This window comes from Trachypithecus francoisi, unplaced genomic scaffold (assembly GCF_009764315.1).
Source record: "Trachypithecus francoisi isolate TF-2019V2 unplaced genomic scaffold, Tfra_2.0 Lachesis_group4, whole genome shotgun sequence".
Taxonomy (NCBI): Eukaryota; Metazoa; Chordata; class Mammalia; order Primates; family Cercopithecidae; genus Trachypithecus; species Trachypithecus francoisi.
In genome coordinates this window covers 97390354-97408913 of record NW_022681469.1, presented here as the reverse complement: position 1 = coordinate 97408913, position 18560 = coordinate 97390354, and the positions used below count along the sequence as shown (strand labels likewise).

The 18560-nt window shown below is 42.5% G+C and overlaps 1 long non-coding RNA gene across 1 annotated transcript; it reads left to right on the top strand.

Moving 5' to 3' along the window:
• Nucleotides 1-748: 748 nt before the first annotated feature.
• LOC117072693 lies at nt 749-13565 on the top strand. Its single transcript, XR_004432910.1, has 3 exons — nt 749-844; nt 1343-1434; nt 13272-13565. It is a non-coding gene; the product is annotated as an uncharacterized LOC117072693 (long non-coding RNA).
• Nucleotides 13566-18560: the final 4995 nt, after the last annotated feature.

Genomic DNA, 18560 nt, shown 5'->3' with positions numbered 1-18560 from the left:
TATTGTAGTATATTGTTATAATTATTCTCTTTCGTTATTAGTTATCCTTGTTAATCTCTTATTGTGCCTAATTCATAAATTAAACTTTACCATAGGTATGTATGTATAGGAAAAAACATCACAGACATAGGGTTTGGTACTATTCGCGAGATCAGGCATCCACTGGGGGTCTTGAAACGTATCCCCCTCAGGTAAAGAGGGACTACTGTAATACTGTTGATGACCGCAATATCGGCAACACCCACTGTTTATCACAAGCTTGCCACTCGTCGGTCACCCTGCTAACCGCCAGGGGTCGGTAGCGAGGCGGAGATGGACTTTCTGAATGCGGAAACAACAGCAGCAGCGGCAAAATCAGAGACCTGCACAAAGGACTATGTACACTTGTAAGTATCTGGGGTGGAGTGGGAGGTAGGGGATAGGAACGATTAGGTGTTAAACTCTTACGAAGTAGAAGAAAAGGCAGGGGGCAAGTTGGAGTCAAGTTTAGAAGCATCTTAAATAGGAAGGGAAAAACTTTATATCTAGTTCCTTGAGAAAATGTGGTGATAACAAAACACTCTGGAAACGCTTTGTGATACGTGCTTTCCAGTGTCCAACACGCACTGACTCACTATGAGAGAGGTACTAATAGTCACGCGAGGTTTCACCACGGGGAAGCGTCCTGACACGTGCATGTTAGGCAGTTTCAATGCCTTGTGAACGTTATAGAGTGGATTTACACAAACCTCCACGGCAGAGCCCACCACATCCCTGGGCTGTGTGGCATAGCCTGTTGCTCCTTGGCTGCAAACTGGAACAGGGTGATACTGTACTCAATACTGTAGGCAGATGTAACACAATGGTAAGTATTTGTGTGTCTAAATATAGAAAAAGCACAGTAAAATACAGTAGCAAAGATTTAAAACAAATGGTACAATGGTAAGTGTATGGGGCACTTACCATGACTAGAGCCTGCAGGACTGGAGGTTGCTCTGAGTCCGTGACTGAGTGAGTGGTGGGTGAATGTGAAGGCCTGGGCGTGACTGTGCACTATTGTAAGCTTTAGAAACACTGCACACTTAGGCTATGCTTAGGTTACAAAATATCTTTTTCTTTCTTCAATAATAAATTAGCCTTAACTTACTGTAACTTTTTTGCTTTATAGACTTTTTAGTTTGGACTCTTTTGCAATAACACTTAGCTTAAAACACAAATACATTGTATAACTGTACAAAAATATTTTTTCCTTATATTCTTATCCTACAAGCTTTTTTCTATTTTTAAATGTGCTTATGTATTTATTTCCTTTTTATGTCACTGCCTTCCACTCCCACATCTTATCCCACTGGAAGGTCTTCAGGGGCTAGAACACCCATGGAGCTGTCATCCCCTGTGGTAACAGTGGCTTCTTCTAGAATGCCTCCTAGAGGACCTGCCTGAGGCTGTTTACAGGTAACTTTTAAACCATAAGTAGAGCACACTCTAAAATAACAATCAAAAGGATAGTATAGTAAATGCATAAACTAATAACAGTCTTGATTATCATCATCACATATCGTGTACTGTACATAATTGTATGCACTATACTTTTACATGACCAGCAACACAGTAGGTTTGTTTACAGGAACATCACCACAAACATGTGAGTAATGCCTTGTGATACAGCGGTACGACAGTTATGATATCACTAGCTGATAGGAATTTTTCAGCTCCATTATCATATTATAAGACCACCATCATATATGCAGTCCATCATTGACCAAAATATCATTATTATCTCTATTATCCCCATTTTACAGATGAGGAAACTGAGGTATAGAGAGTTTAGGAAGCTTCCCAATGTTAATGTGTGACAAAGCCCAGATTTCAACTCCAGTATTTCTGGCTCCAAAATCTACCTCTTAATCACTCACAAAGACTGCACCATTCGGAACCAGAGACCTGGATTCTCATCCTAGGCTCTGCACTCACTCGCTGGGAGACTTGAAGTCCTTCTCTGAGTCTCTGGTACTCTCAGCTTCCTCCTCCATGAAAATGGTTCACACCTTGTCGATCTTAAGGTGTCACTGTGTGGATGGAATGACACTGGGCACAGAAAGCCTGAGTTACACTGCCTGGCACAGAGCAGATGATGCCCATAAAAGCTGGTTACCCCCCAAAATGCCATCGGAAGTCATTTTGGGCCTTTAAGTGGGGCAATGAGATGACTGGACTTATACTTTTACATACATGTTGGAAATACCCATCTTCCCTGATTAATCTGCCAGAGATTGATTGCAGCTGAGAGAGATGTGTTACAAAGATGTTGCAAGAATACAGAGAAAAGGCAGTGAGGGTCTGAGCAGGGACAGAGGCAGGGAGAAAGCAATGGTATTATTGAATCGAAGATTTTAGAGCAAAACAGGCACTATGGGCCGTATAGTACAAACTGTCCTCATTTTGTAGAACAAAGGGGCCCCTACCCAGACTTAAAGGACTTGTCCAAGGAGAAGCTGTGGGACTAGTCCAGGGCTTCTAATTTCCTGATTCACTGATTTTTCCTCAATTCAGCCAGTGCTGATGTCTCAGTAGAGTTTTCAACTCTTAATAAAAATAGCAAAGTATATCTATTTTATGTAAATCATATACTTTCTACTCTTCAATAGCTTCCATGGACATTAATCTCATTCGATTTTGCCAATGACAATTCTTCTCCACCGCCAAAGGAAGGTAGCACACTGGAGTTAGAATTATCCTACACTGCAGTTTGGTAAACTGAGGCATGGAAGATGATTCTAATTTCTGGCTCAAATTCTCTCATCTTTACTTCTACATTAATTCTTTAAATTTTGTTTTTTAAGTGTTATCACAATGTTGATACAAGAATGGTATTCACGGAATTTCGTCCTGAACAAAATTTCATAGGGGCAGAGAGGCTTTAAAAACGTACCTTCATTTAGAAAGGTTAATAGTTGGGGTTTACTTGAAATTATGTCCAAAGAAAGACTTTGATCACAGGATACTGTGATCAGTGGGAAATTGTATGTTTGCAGTTATTCTGTTTTAATTATGGTGAATGAAAGTATATCTTGCTTAGAAAGTATGCTGAGATGCTATCTCTTTCTGTTCCTTCCAGAGGAAAGAAATCAAATCGTATGTTTATAGAATTTGTTTTCTTGTCTGTGGCCAATTGCTAAATCCTACCACAGGGGGGCGCAGGAAATGTTAGGCGCTTTTCATAAAATGGGCACTAGGTGGCGCCGCTCTGCTAGTTTTCTTCATGTCTGCTTTTAATTTCGTCTTTTTATTCCTTTGTTTAGTAGTAATTGAAATGGCTAGCTTTAGCGATATAAAATGTATTTTTATTTTCCCATGCTTTTCTTAATATGTCTGGGTCTGTCATTTTGGCTTTATAAAAGCACGCTAAGAGAAGTAGAACCAGTTATTTATGTTAATATGTTTTCTTTGCATTACATAAATTAGTTGTATTTTCTTTCACAGTATTTTACCGGAATTCAAATATAAGTCTAGATTGAGTTTTCCATTTTGGTCTGTCATTGTCTCTTATTCTTTAGAGTTTTATTGGAAATTACATGTTAGTTTGATTTTAAAAGAGGAGACATAATTCTGAATCGTATCAGAACAGCAAAAATCTAACAAAACTTAAAAGCGGGAGAGAAAAATAGGTATCAATAAAGGAGCTGGGAATGGATTCTCCTATTTAAATTTGCATAAGGAGGAGTTTCTCCCAGCCTTATTAATTATTTAGTGAACTAGTTGTGTGTCTGTGAGTTATGCCCCTCTCTGGAGTTTGGATTCCTAATTATAAAAATGAGGCGGTTCCTCTAAATGTTCTCAAAGATCTCTTTGCAATCTGAAAAGTAGTGAGATTCTGAGTATATTAACAAACTGATGCCCCCTGCCTGTTCCAAACACAATTCTTGAACATATATGCATAAACTATGACTTTTCAAAAAAAAAATCTAGATAATTCTCAGCGGCACAAAATATGCAGTTATGAGCCCCAGCCAACTTTTCAATCCATGTTACTCGACTGACGTTCTTGTGAGAATGAAGTCTGAACACGGAGGAATAAGTTGCCTGCCCTGGCAGAATCGTGTCCCTGGAGCAGAACTTGCTGGCTCCATCCCCTACTAGCTGGGAGATACTGACCTGTCAATAAGCAACAGGCAGTGAGCTCCACAGCAGACCCTATGAGGAAGATGTGGAGAAGAAAAAGGCCAGGCCCTGTACCTCAAAATCTGTGAGGGGCACAAGTTGTCCTGTCCTGGGAGGTTAGTAATACTGGGGAATACATGCCAAATGATATCGGATCTGTGTTCCTGACCTAACCCCTGCCCAAACCATTGCCCACAGCTGTGATCCTGAGAAGCGGTGCTAAGCCATCACTGGGCACTGGCTGGGTCTGGGTGGAAATCGTCGAATTAGGGCAGAGAAGACCAGACGAAGGCTGGAGAGAGATATTCATACAATTGCTTAACATTCTTTGCCAACTGGTAGCAAATGTTAGACATCATGATCAAAGGTGTTATGTTTTCTGTCGAACAAAAGAAAGTGGCAAAGCTGTAAATACATCAGGTTCACATAGATGTTCACTAGCCTGGAAGCAAATAATATGAAGTCTGCAAGGCAGTAAAAGTCCTCAAGACATGCGCTCCTTGATGAAGTCCACTGGAGCTGGTAAAACGTCGAATGTGAGCTCATCAAACCAAACGGTGCATATGGAACCCTTTTAAATGCCTGTGTTGGCGACACAGGGCTCTTTCTAACCTCTTACAAAATAGAAACAGTTGCACACTTTAGTGCATGGTACATGGACTGATCACCAAGACTAAATGAGTTGCTGAAAACCGTGAAGACTGTTAATGTTACAAAAACAGTACACACTTGGAATAATTTTGTCCCTACTGTCATATGGGCTGAACCTGGTAAAAATGTGGTGGGCCTTTCAGAGCCCCAGTGCACTTCCTGGTGATGTGGCCAGCAGAGCCCCGCCTCTTCTGGACTAGGGTTGTGTGTGGGCTTTGGGGAAGCAGGAGATTGGAAGTGAGTGATATAGAATCTGAGTTTGGAAGCTGAGGCACTGAAATGAGGGAAAGGGTGGGGGATGCACCAGCAGCCACTGAGGTGCAAAAGCTTATGAACCAAATCTTTGGGTTATTTTTTTCTTTGAGATGGAGTTTCGCTCACCGCCCGGGTTCAAGCGATTCTCCTGCCTCAGCCTCTGGAGTAGCTGGGATTACAGGCATGCCCCACCACGCCCAGCTAATTTTGTATTTTTAGTAGAGACGGGGTTTCTCCTTGTTGGTCAGGCTGGTCTTGAACTCCCGACCTTAGGTGATCTGCATGCCTTGGCCTCCCAGAGTGATGGGATTATAGGCGTGAGCCACCGTACCCGGCCCAAATCTTTGTAAATCAAGAACAGTTCATGCCGATTCAAGACGGTGGCAGCAGTGGCAGTGAACAAAGATGTGACACTCCTTAGTAGAGAGCTGGCCTTCCTTCCTGATTGATCTCAAACCAGTGATTCCCAAAGGGTGTTCCTGGGCACTCTAGCACTGATGGATGTTAATGGATGAGGAGAATAAATGTTTTTTCAAATTCATTTGGAAAATGTGGGATTAAAAAAAGGCAAACACATTTATTTGCTTCTAGGAACCTTTAATATGCTACCATATGTTACTTTTTACTCCTTTTTTAAAGGAGTATTTATGGTGTCGGGTTTCCTAAACTTTTTGAGTTTGGAAACTTAAAAAAAAATCATTGAGTATCTCGTGACAAGTGTTCTGAGAAATACCTCCTGGAAAATAATATCCTAATGCATCCTAATTTATTTTGGCTTAAATTCTATTTTAGCATTATCAGTATAAAATTTTCAGGATAAAATAATTGACAGAAAAGTGAAAGATTTATTAAACGAACTTATTTGGTGACATGCAAGCAAAGCCAGAAGGATTATTTCGATTCTTTTGTTTGAATCAGTTGTGAGCATAGACACACTCCTAAAAAAGGCACTGGCCCCATATTTAGATTATTTTCTCTCACTCAGCTACACGAAGTTGCTCTGCACTGCACACAGTTGGGCTTGGCCTAAATGCTGCCACTGCCTTGGAGCCTGGTGTCAGTTTGGTCGTCAGTCAAAGCAGATCTTCTGCTATGATGAGAATAAGAAGAATAAATACAGTTCCTGATTTCCAAGTCAAAGACAGTGCAAATTGATATTACACAGTAAAATGCGATGAGATTAAATCAATAACATCTGCAATAAGGCATAATGAAGGTAAAATTATATCTCTGGCTTCCTGAACAGCTGTGAATCTATTTTTAATGATCCTCATTTTTGGCAGTCAGCTAACAACTTCTAAAACGTCCTAGAAATTGGATTGTTAAGCAGATGAGCACGGCAGTGGCTCAGAATGTCATTAATTTCAGCTGCCTTATCCATCTGCATGGGTAAGACAGAGGCATCGAGAACTTACCACTCACCCACCTACCAAGCACCCCACTCCCTGCCTTGAGTAGCCCCCGCAAATGCTGAAGACAGCAAGGCAGGGGAGCTGCGGGAAGGGGAGCTCCCTGGAGAACGACAGACTGTTGAATTAAGGACAGAAAGGAAAAGTTCTCGCCTTTGTAATGCCAATTATAGTACATAATTGGCTTGCATGTCTCCATTGTGCTATAGAACCTCATAACCACTGCAGAGAACTAGATGCTGTAATGATCCCTCAGTTTATCAGCGGGGCACTGAGGGGCCTTGAGATTGCTCCGCCCAGTACTTGGTTAAGGTCACACTGCCAGCAAGTGCAGGAGCCAGGACCCAGCACAACTCTTATTCCAAAGCCAGGACCATTTCCATGGCTCTGCCAGTCTTCTGCTTATTTGAATAGTAGCCATGGTAAAGGCACCATGAAAAATTTGATATTGAGGAAATGTGAACACACAGGATCAGCCATGTTCTTCTTAGCTGCCTGGCACCTTTGCACTTGGCTGCAGCTTTTACTACAAGCTGTGCCTGGGAAACAGGCATTGATCTCTTTGGTTGATCGTTTTGAGCTTGCTTTCCTTCTCTGGGCTGGCAGGGATGGGGGTGGGAGGTGGCGTCCCATGCTCTGCACATGGCTGTATTTTCTGCATCCCACGGACAAATTCTCAGATCCCAAGTCAAGCTTAGAGGCTCAGGGGCTCAATGGTGTTCCAGAAGGCTTCACCTGAGGGTGGAAATTCACCTTCAGACCCCTTCCCTGCCTGTGTGAGAGCTGAGAGAGGGAGATGAATTCCTTATGCTCTCCCCTGTGCTGGGAAGCAGTGGTGCTGAGAGAGATCTTTGTGTCGAAGATGGAGCTGCAGCTAAGATGACCAGCCTAGTTTATGGGCTTATTCCACCGCCTGGCTTGCTTTTGACAGTGGAGCTGCTGTTTTGCTGCCTGAAGTATGTGACAATCAAGAATTTGATGGTGCAGAGGGTGAGGCTGTGACATGTGTTTGGATTGGAGAAGAGTCTGGTTCCAGGAGAGTCATCCTATGACAAATGGGACCTGAATGGTTGAGTAAAACAATATAAATGGATACTTCCTTCCACAAGGAAGCCTCCCAGTGGCCTTCCTGATTTGATGGCGGGAATGCTGTTAAGAGAGGTGGAAACAGCAGAGGGAACTGGGAGGTCTGTTATAATGGAACAATATAATCAAATGCTAATGGGTAAAACAATGCCTGATGTGCTTAAAAACTAAGGCTGGCATCTGAAGACGTGAGGGAAATTGGAGGGATTAAGGTCCACGTGAAGGTGAACAAATCATGCTCCAGAAAGAGAAGGCAGGAGGGGCCCAGGGAGAAGAGGGAGAGCAGATTGCCAGGCCCAGGAGGACTTAGTGGGCTGACTGCAGGGGCCAGGGGGCAGTGCAGCAAATGAGAGGGACCCTGGCAGCGGACCCTCGCAGCTGTGTCAGGACCTGCTTCTCATGCCAGGGGAGCAGTGTATCTCCCAACGTGCAGGGAACAGACACCTTTCTTCTGGTTCCTCTCTCCCCAGTGGTTCCCTAGCACCAGCTCTTCCTACATGTATTAACCAACGATTCAAACATGTTGTTTTGCTTTTCAAGAAGCTGTTGTCCAGCAGCATTTAACTTACAAGCGGAAGGCCACATGCTGGTCTTAATGAGTTAGCTGGGGGTGGGGACAGCCTTTCATCGTACACGGAGCTACTTGTCGGTCAGTGATGAAAAACCTTATTTCTTCACTGTTCATTGACAAGGGCTTAATTCAGGGTTGGCAAATAGGTTTTGTTTCCCGTGTCGACTTTATTGATTCACTATGTTCAGAAGGATTCTGAGGCTAGGTCCAGGTTCATTCAGTTAGTGAGGTCCACCCTGGATGAGAGGCAGAGAAGATAAGAAGTCACAGCCATGCCCCTACTGCACCTAATGAGGTGTTTGCACTTTAAGTGGAGCTGGCTGAAGCCTCAAAAACCAAGGGAACGTCACACTCTCATTTGGGAGAGGAGACAGAAGGAGGAGCACTTCCTGCTCCAAAGTGCAAAACACATAATTATTTCAGGCTTTGGAAGTATCAGAAATCAAATTCACTGCTAATGAGGCTGTTTGGAAGAATCAAGACTCCAGAGAATGGTTTAGTAGAAACCAGAGGGCCAAGCTAAGTTGTCCGGTAACCTGACTTAGAGTTAAGGATCAGGAAATTGGGCTACTACCTATCAGACAGGAGGAGCAAGCTGGGTCCTCTGCTCCTTCCCATTTTGAATAGTGAAGCAAGAGCAAGTCCAAAGAGACAAGGGGGATGAAGATATGTATGTATACACACATATATGTGACTCATACTTCTGTGTGTGCATAGATATACACACATGCAGATCATATGCATCTCACTTGAGTATGGCTACACGCACGTGAGGATCATATGCATCTCACTTGGGTATAGACACATGCCCGTGCAGATCATATGTATCTCACTTGGGTATAGACACACACACGTGCAGATCATATGCATCTCGAGTATAGACACACACACGTGCAGATCATATGCATCTCGAGTATAGACACACACAAGTGCAGATCATATGAATCTCACTTGGGTATAGACACACACGTGCAGATCATGTGCATCTCACTTGGGTATAGACACACTCATACAGATCACATGCATCTCACTTGGGTATAGACACACACACGTGCAGATCATATGCATCTCGAGTATAGACACACGTGCAGATCATATGCATCTCGAGTATAGACACACACACGTGTAGATCATATGCCTCTCAAGTATAGACACACACGTGCAGATCATATGCATCTTGAGTATAGACACACACGTGTACATCATATGCATCTCGAGTATAGACACACATGTGCAGATCATGTACACCACATTTGAGTATAAATACATGTGCAGATCATATGCATGTCACTTGAGTACAGACATATGCATGTGCGGATCATATGCATCTCACTTGAGCGTGGATACACACACGCAGATCATATACATTACACTTGCTTCATCTATATTACATATGGAGGAGAACAACTTAAGGAATGAAGAGCCAGAGGCCCTATTCCCTTGCTGGTCTGCATCAGATAGTCGTCTTTTCTAACTAATTAGAAGCAAATGACTAAAGGCAGTCAACTAAAACTCAAAATTAGAGGGCAGTCACCTGTGGGTTAGATACCTGAAAACTGACCTCATGATCAGCTGTGACTCCCTGGGACTGTGGAGTGTGAACCACAGAGTTAGAGAAGCAATTTGTCCTTTGGCTATGAGCAGATCAAAACCTATGATGTTGGTGGTGTCTGGAAACCTTCACTATGAGTTCAGATTAGTTCTGGGAGGACTTGCAGGGCTTATGTACATTAAAAAGCAGAGCTTAACAGTATTTTAAACAAGATGGTATCACCATTCAGAGGTAATTCTACATGTTAATATCTTTCTCCATACTAGCTTTCTAGTAAACTGCATTTTACTGGTAGGGTATGGGATGCTAATTATCAATGGGGTTTTGTTTTCAAAAGGAAAAGTCACACCAAATGTCTACATTGGATAATTTCCCGTAAATGAACATCAAATGACTGATGTTGAATTTACTCACCTATTAGAGAAGCACATATATATATTATGTCACAGTTTGGTTTTATAAAAATATTTTAATAGGGCCGGGCGCGGTGGCTCAAGCCTGTAATCCCAGCACTTTGGGAGGCCGAGACGGGCGGATCACAAGGTCAGGAGATCGAGACCATCCTGGCTAACACCGTGAAACCCCGTCTCTACTAAAAAATACAAAAAACTAGCCGGGCGAGGTGGCGGGCATCTGTAGTCCCAGCTACTCGGGAGGCTGAGGCAGGAGAATGGCGTAAACCCGGGAGGCGGAGCTTGCAGTGAGCTGAGATCCGGCCACTGCACTCCAGCCTGGGCGACAGAGCGAGACTCTGTCTCAAAAAAAAAAAAAAAAAATTTTAATAACTCATTTTAATATAACTGATTTTCTTTTTAATCTCATGTATGTTATTTTATACACTAAAAACATGGGCCTGAGAAGAAAGTCTCTGAATAGAAAGAGCCCCCCTGTCATATGAGTAGGCCTGGGGTATAGTACTTGCTAAACAACTTTGATCCATCCTCCTTTTAATGTATTTATTTTGGGCAATTTAGAAAATTGAGATGAAATTCACATAATCTAAAATTTACCACCTCAAAGTGTACAGTCACTGGATTTTAGTATATTAATGAGATTTTATAACCATCACTACTATCTAAATCTTGGACACTTCATTACCCCAAAGAGAAACTCCATCCCTGTTAGCATCACTCCCCACTCCCCCTGCCCTAGCCACTGGCAACAACTAATTTGCTTCCTGTCTCTATGGATTTGTCTATTCTAGACAGTTCTTATCAATGGAACCAGATAGTATGTAGCCTTTTCTGTTTGGCTACTTTCACCTAGAATGATATCTTCAAGATTCACTTCTAGTGGAGCATATGTCAGAACTTCATTCCTTTCTATGGCAGAATAATATTCCATTGTATGGATGTACCACATGTGGTTTATTGTTGACCCCTTCAGACCAAGTTCTTTTTCAGCCTTAGGTTCTACACTTGCAAAATGAAGAGATTAGGGAAGATGATGGCTAAGAATTGTCCCAGCTTTCAAACCATGTTTGTGTACCCTCCTTTTAGCCACTGCTGCATTGTTTTGCATAAATCTCTGCTTTGACTCAGTTCTAACTGACCTGTTTTCAAAGATTAGCCTATCCAATTCCTCAGCACGTGTTTTTCAGTTCTATCCATTTATATGTACCCCCAAAATTTAAAAACCAGTTTGGAGATCGTACCTAACTGAGGCCTTTTGGGTAGATGTCTTTAATGAAATATTCCCCTTCTTCAATTATCTTTACAACATTACAGCAACCATTCAAACTATAATGAGCTGGGCCCATGCATAGGAGGCTGAATTTTTTTTCAATTACAACCAACAGAAAACTTCTTTTTAAATATCTGTGGCGTTTTGGATGCCCCCGGGAACAATTCAAGGTCTCTTCCAACGTTCCCACACTGCCATTCTCAATGCTGAATTCCAAAAAAGAATTTTCATCTGTCACTTTAAAATTTCAGCAAATCCCAATAGCTTATTTCCACTAAGCCTGTAAAGGATCAGAAAGATAAAGGAGGAAAGGGCTCATGGAGATAAGGAACTAGCAATAAATCCTCCAACGGTGTGAGCACAAAGCATTGTTCAAAGAGTTCACTTGAGTATCTGTGCCCGCTTCTTAACGCATTGCCTTCACTCTTGTCTTTATTAGATTACGGAATAGCACATAGAAACAACAGTCAGAAATAACACAAGGCTTCTTAGGCAGTACAACAAATACATATTTAATATGAGAAAAGAAATTGTAAATTATGTACAATGTTGTTGGATTTTATGCTCTCTCTCATTCCCCCAATGCATACATTTAAAAAGGAATCGCCCGTTTCATCCCCTCACCGTTCTCTGACATCAAGTAAGCCCTGTTTTGCTTTCAGCCTGTTCCTTTGTTACATAACCACATTCTCAATCCATTCTTTCATTTCCTCCCAAGTGCTTTCCATCACACCGTGGCCTCTGAACCTCACGTTTGAGACACCTCATTACACCCACCGGCACGTGGTGCTGAAGCGTTTACTGTGCTCAGCCCAGGATATTCTTTGCTTGCAAATGCTTTAGGTTCTTTGGGAGATAAACCAAGAAATCTGCAAATTCATACCTAATCTGTCATAGTCCTGTCACCCAATTCAATCCTCTCTAAACAAAATCCTTTTGGTGAAAGGAAGACAATATCCCCATTTCATAAATAATTTTTTCCACCAACCTTAATCTGCTGTCTATGAATATTAATGAGTCTCATCGATTCATGTCTCCATTTTATGTCCTATATTAGACACCTTCCCAGAAAGCTAGCTCTCAAGGTTGCACAGGAACCTATTTCACTTTCACATTAAATTAGCAAAATGAAAAAGGGCGACTTCTTTGGCTTGTAGGTTTCAAGAGATACCCCTTTAGCCCTACACTCTGATTTTTGTTTTTTATATTGTTTTTAAATTACAGGCTGATCTGTGCAGGAAAGAGTTAGGTCACTTCTTTTTTGTTTGTTCCAGGCAAGAGTTGACTGGTAATTGGTGACCTGATACCATGGAAAATTTTCAGAGACCTACAACATATGTTTCTGTGTTTTTCTCTTACCACTAATTGTGACTTCTTTGCTTGCCTTTTTTTCTTTTTCTTTTCTTTTTTTCTTGTTTGGTGCCTTCCTTGTTGGATCTATGTCTGAATTCCTGTGAGATTCTGCTTCTTTTGGCTATTCCTGCCTTTAAATATTTTTCCAGGGGACAGCAGATTAAATAGGATTGGTTCCAGGACTGCCACTGGTGGATAGGGAATCTTTGTGAAAATTAGAGAAGTGGTCTTCTGACAAACTAATTAGAAAACGGCTTTATGACATTTCCTCTAAGGGGACATATTAGCAAAAGGAGCCCCTCTCTGAGTGGACATAGCTGTGTACAGGATCCAGGTTCTGTTGGGGGGGGGGACTGCATTTTAACACCCACTCCCTCTCGACGGTGTACCCTGGTTCATTTCTCTCATTAAATCTTTCACACGTCTCTCTTAGCTTATTTCTTAGACCCAAGATATTTCTGGGACACTAGAGGCCTACCCTTTATGCTTAGTTCTCTTCCAACTGCAATTCACTTTTTTTTCTTTCTTCTTTTTCACAGCATTCATGTTTAACCCCTTGTTTATCTGCCAGGTTTTACTGAAGAAACTTCACCTTTACAGCATTGAGCAATGTGACTAGGAATTCCGGTGGCATCCTTGTATTGTTTTGTTTATTTGGTTGGTTGAGCTTTTTAATACATGCTTTCACATGTTTCACGAAGACTTGTTTGCCCATAGCATTCTGCGTTGCTTAAATGACAAACATGGCTAGTTGCCAGAGGGGGCCATGTTATTTGAGGGGGATCCTGGAAGCCTGCTCTGGTTCTATATATACTCCTCCCTTGCTTTCCACACATGCCTGAAATTCCATCTTAAAGTCATATTCTTTTTGATTAAGTAAATGTAATACAACACACTTAGAAATAACAAAGTACACTGTATCAGTCATTAACACTTTAGTGAAAACTAGATTATAAAAATCCGATTCCAGGGACAGCTATGAGAAAGAAGGAAGGGTTTGGGGTATATAGAGAACTTACTCTCTGGAGGGTAGGCCTGGTTAGGTAGCCATAATACAATTTGAGCACATTGGGCATTTGGGAGATCTCTCAAAGAACCAGGAACATGGAAGGCAAACTTTCCCTTGCCAAGTTTTTGTCTACAGCAATCCCAGAGTAGGGCTTGGTATCAACTGTTCAACAGTATTGGTGTTTTCCAAACCAACTAAAGGTGGGACTTTTTTTTTTTTTTAACTTACTGGGACAGCTGAGAATTTGAATTTCTGCTTTAGAATGAAGCCAGTCACTCCCTGTTTTGTCCTATCTGGTATAAACATTAAACTTTCTCAAAGGCCCAGGATTGGTGTTAGCAGAACAGCATATACACATCCAAGGAATTAATTTCTCACATGAACATGGATGTCTGTGGAAAGATCTTTGGGTCATAGATCACAAATGCAAGGAATATTGAAGAAATTAGGGTCCTTAAAGATCATCATTAGTCCAGTCTAAATGTGGCCTGCACACACATTTAAGAGCACAAAGCCATGAGTTACATACAAATAAACATGAAACATCTTCCTGAAGTGTCAATTTTACTAGACAATTACAAACTTAAAATGTGAGTCTTCAATTAAAACAAGCATGACTATATTGTGGAACTGAGTGCAGCAGTCACAAGAACTTGAACAAGCTCCGAGGGAAATGAATACATGATTACAGAAGACAGAGCTTAAAGGGATCTTAGAAATCATCTAGGCCTGCACACTGAGGCCTGATCATGCATCAGAATCACCTGCAGAATTTCAAACAAAACTCCAAAACAAGATTGAAGCTGGACTCCTTTCCAAATGGGTTCTGGTACGTTGACATTTTTCCAAAGCCTTGGAGTTGATTTGAAGGTACAGTCAGGGCTGAGAGCCACCAAATTCTAGCCCAGCTGAGGCTCAGAGAGGTAAAGTGACCCCAAAACATACAACAAAAATTTGTATTTGGTGTTTTTATCTATTGCTCTATGTATGATATTCTTCTCAACAGGATCAGCTGTATAATTTGTGGGACCCAGTGCAAAATGAAAATGCAGAACCCCTGTACATGGATTACTATGAATCTCAAGACAGCAACAGCAAAACATTAAGCGCAGAGCCTTTGTATGTATGGAGCCCAGTGTGAAGTCGATCCTGCCCCTCTAAAAGACTGAACAGCGAGCGTGTTCAGGGCAGCAGCCACCTTGAGAGCACAGCTGGAGCAGGTCCACAGGGCGGAGAGGAGCCTGCCTTCCTCTCCATGTCTTAGTTTATGGGACTAGTTAACATGCTCACATGCACACAAACACATATGCACAAACGTGCACACACACACACACACACCTGGACAGGTAGTTCAAAGAACCCTCTGACAGAAGTGTTCGGCAGAATGAAATCAAATTTATTTAAATATGAAAGCATATTTCCTTGTTTATCTAAGTCAGGAATGAAACTGTCATCTTTTGAGTGTAACCTATGTTCAATGGGTTTAAAATTCTAGTTTATACTTTCGAAATTCTAGTTTATACTTTCCCCCCAAACCACAGCCCCATTCCCCATCCCTGCGTCATCTCCCATACTTTTAAATCTTTATCTGGAATTGTAGACTCAGAAGACTGAAAAGCATTTTGTCATATTTTGAGCCAAACTTCCCTCTCTAAAATAAATATCTGTGGTGTTGGGGGGTGGCCAGAACTACCCACCCACACACACAGAATGGAAACCCAGCAGAGCCGATAAGGACTCCAGACCTGAGAGTAAACCTCACCCTAAGGAGGCCATTCTTTCCGGAGAAGGAGGATGCGCACTTCTGGGCCTGGAGAGAGACCTCTGTGAGGGCCGGGAGGGAAGGCACACGGTGGGCCTGGGGTCAGTGCAGAGAGGCAGAGGGCCATGGCCAGGGTATTGGAGGAAGGAGGAGACATTCATTGCATTCTCTTGAGATTGAGCAGGGAGCAAGATACTGAGAGCTAACGAGTCCAGAGGAGGATGGGGGACACCAGGGAATTCAGAGTAGAGAACGAAATTTTCATTACATCACCACTGGATTAACACACAAGCCTTCCTCTCTCCCAGGACTTCTTCTTGGAGCTGGCTACTATGAAATATTTGGGTCCAGAGATGCAGGGAAGCCCTAGAGGAAAGAAGGTGATTCCTGTTTCTGGGAATTTGCATCCAGCCCTGCAGACACAGCAGCCAGTGACCATCACCTACAGGACTGCAGATGCTTTCTCAAAACCCTGGAAATCATGAGGCATCTGGTCCTGAAGGTGAGGCCAGTCTGCTCAGGTGCAGAGAGATCCAGTGTGGTCCGTTCTGTGAGGACCAATGCTTGCCTGGCCAGCCTTCTTGATGCCAGAACCTTGTCTGTACTAGTGTTCCTTTGGCTGGCCCCTAACAATATCTAAGTCTGCCTCTCAACCCAGAACTTCATAAAAGTAACAAAGGATTCACTGAGATTCAGAAAAGGCACATGCTGGAAAACAGTACAAACAGTTTCCTAACTAAATAACTATAGACCATGCATGTGGATAGGTAGGCGATGATGCAAAACAAACCACAGATCCCACAGGAGCTTCTTGGTGCAGTGGTCAAGGCAGACTTTCAGGTCAGACAGACAAGAGTTCTGTTCCCACCTCTGTGTGATCTTGGGCAAAAAACTTAGCCTCTCTTAGACTTTCTTTTTCGCTACAAAGTTGCCTTGAATACGTATTTCATAGACTTGCCTTGTGGGTTAAATGAAATGGTATAGATGAGGGCTGAATATTGAATGTAGCATGAATGTTGTAGGTATTCAGCAATAATCACTATTAGCCACAAATCCTTTTCTTCTTTCTGTCCCCACTCTGGGGATGAATGGAAACCTTAGCCAAGAGGATGTTTCTGGCCGGGTCCTCTTCCAAACATTGAGCACTTTTTGTCCTAATTCTGTGGAGTTGGCTGGTCTCTATGCCACACGGGTACTCTTTCACAAAAGGCCTAACAGGCTGGGCATCTCTCCATAACAGGGCCTATATATTAATCGAAAGACAAACTTCTTAGCCTCTGTCTCCTGCTGTTTTCGAATGTCACACTTTGAACATGAGTCAAGATGAATAGTCGTAATTTGCTTCCTGATCAATTTGGGCATTGCTGGAAGACGAGACTATTCTTTCTATTTCTTCTAATGTGTGTCCAGAGAAGTGGCCCCAGAACTGTGTCTCTCTGGGCTACCTTCTAGCAGCTGGAGGGAGGGCTCGTCCAGACCAGAACTTCTCAGGGGACCCAAGCCCTTCAAGAACATGTCTTTGAGCATTGTGTTGCAAATAAGAAAAGTAAGGACAATGAAACGAGATTTTGTTCAATAAAGCTTTTAATGGAAAGGACTATCCTTTATCCTTTATGTGATCCTGAGATTGTGACTTGTTTATATTTTTGGTATACAGTTATGCTTTTTTGGTATAAAACAATGGAGACAGTAGATAGGAGTGATTATTTGTAATGCCCTGGCTTGGCAAAATGAAAGGTAGGCAAACTCATGTTACTCTCCTCACCATCACCAACCACCATCCAATTACAAATTTTTTAAAAAAAATCTGGCCAGATGCAGTTGCTCATGCCTGTAATCCCAGCACTTTGGGAGGCCGAGGCGGGTGGATCACTTGAGGTCAGGAGTCCAAGACCAGCTCGGCCAACATGGTGAAACCCCACCTCTACCTAAAAATATGCCAAGTAGCCGGGCATGGTGGTGCATCCCTGTAGTCCCAGCTACTCCGGAGGCTGAGGTAGGAGAATCGTTTGAACCTGGGAGGTGGAGGTTGCAGTGAGCTGAGACCATGCCACTGCACTCTAGCCTGGGCAACAGAATGAGACGTTGTCTCGATATTTTTTTTTTTTTTTTTTTTTTTGCTGGCTCATGAAATTAAAAAAAGAAAGAAAGAAAAAAAAAAAAGCTGGAAACCACTGATATAGACCACCCAGTCTGTTTGGGAGAGAAAATCACTTCCAGATTAGCAGTTACCTGGAACATTTCCCCCTGGACTGGAGACCCCCGGACTTTTGCTGCATAAATTATTTCATGTCTCCTATGTGGCTAACGTGGCTAATGAAGATGTGAGGAGCTTTATGAGAGTTTATGGGTTCCCTAATAAACCAAGCATGTCCTAATAAGGATGGATGCAAAATCGAATGAGCTGCCGTCATTCCTACCCCGGATACAAACCCTGCCTTTGTGTAATACGTCTGAAAACACTCACCACCGCTGCGGATTCAGTACTTCCAAAATGTTATGTCTATTTTCTTCTACAAATTCTTACGTGAGAGTGTTAACTTTAACCAGTTTTTTGGGGGCTTTGAAAAGACCACATTTTGGGGGGTAGGTGGGGAGTCTGATACTGTAAAATTACTTCTTTCATCATTATAAGTCCCAAACTTCACTAGGAACGAGCTGATGTTTCTAACAATGCATCCTGAATGACCTGCTGTTTTGTCTCATCCTCTTGTGTTTGCCAGGGTTGCCTGAGTAAATGTTTCTGGAGCTCCCTGGGAAGGGCCCCTGTGGTTCTCCAAAGGTTTTCCTGATGCTGCAGCCCGTTACTGGGCTTCAGACTGCTGGTCTTCACACCATCCCGTTATCTCAGGGTGTTTCACTGTTCCAGACACTTCCCACTGGCCTTGGCCTCCGTCATCCTCTCTTCCTCTGCAAGACTTTGTGATTAATTTCTGCTGCCCCCTCCTGGAATGACAACTTGCTCAAGTCCTGCCCTCTTCCCCCAGGTTCAGTTCTAATCACATTTCCTCTAGGAACTCTAAGATCTCTAGAATGTAAATACCTGCCCTTCTTATTCTCCTACTGTACTTTGTACCCCCATAAGCCAA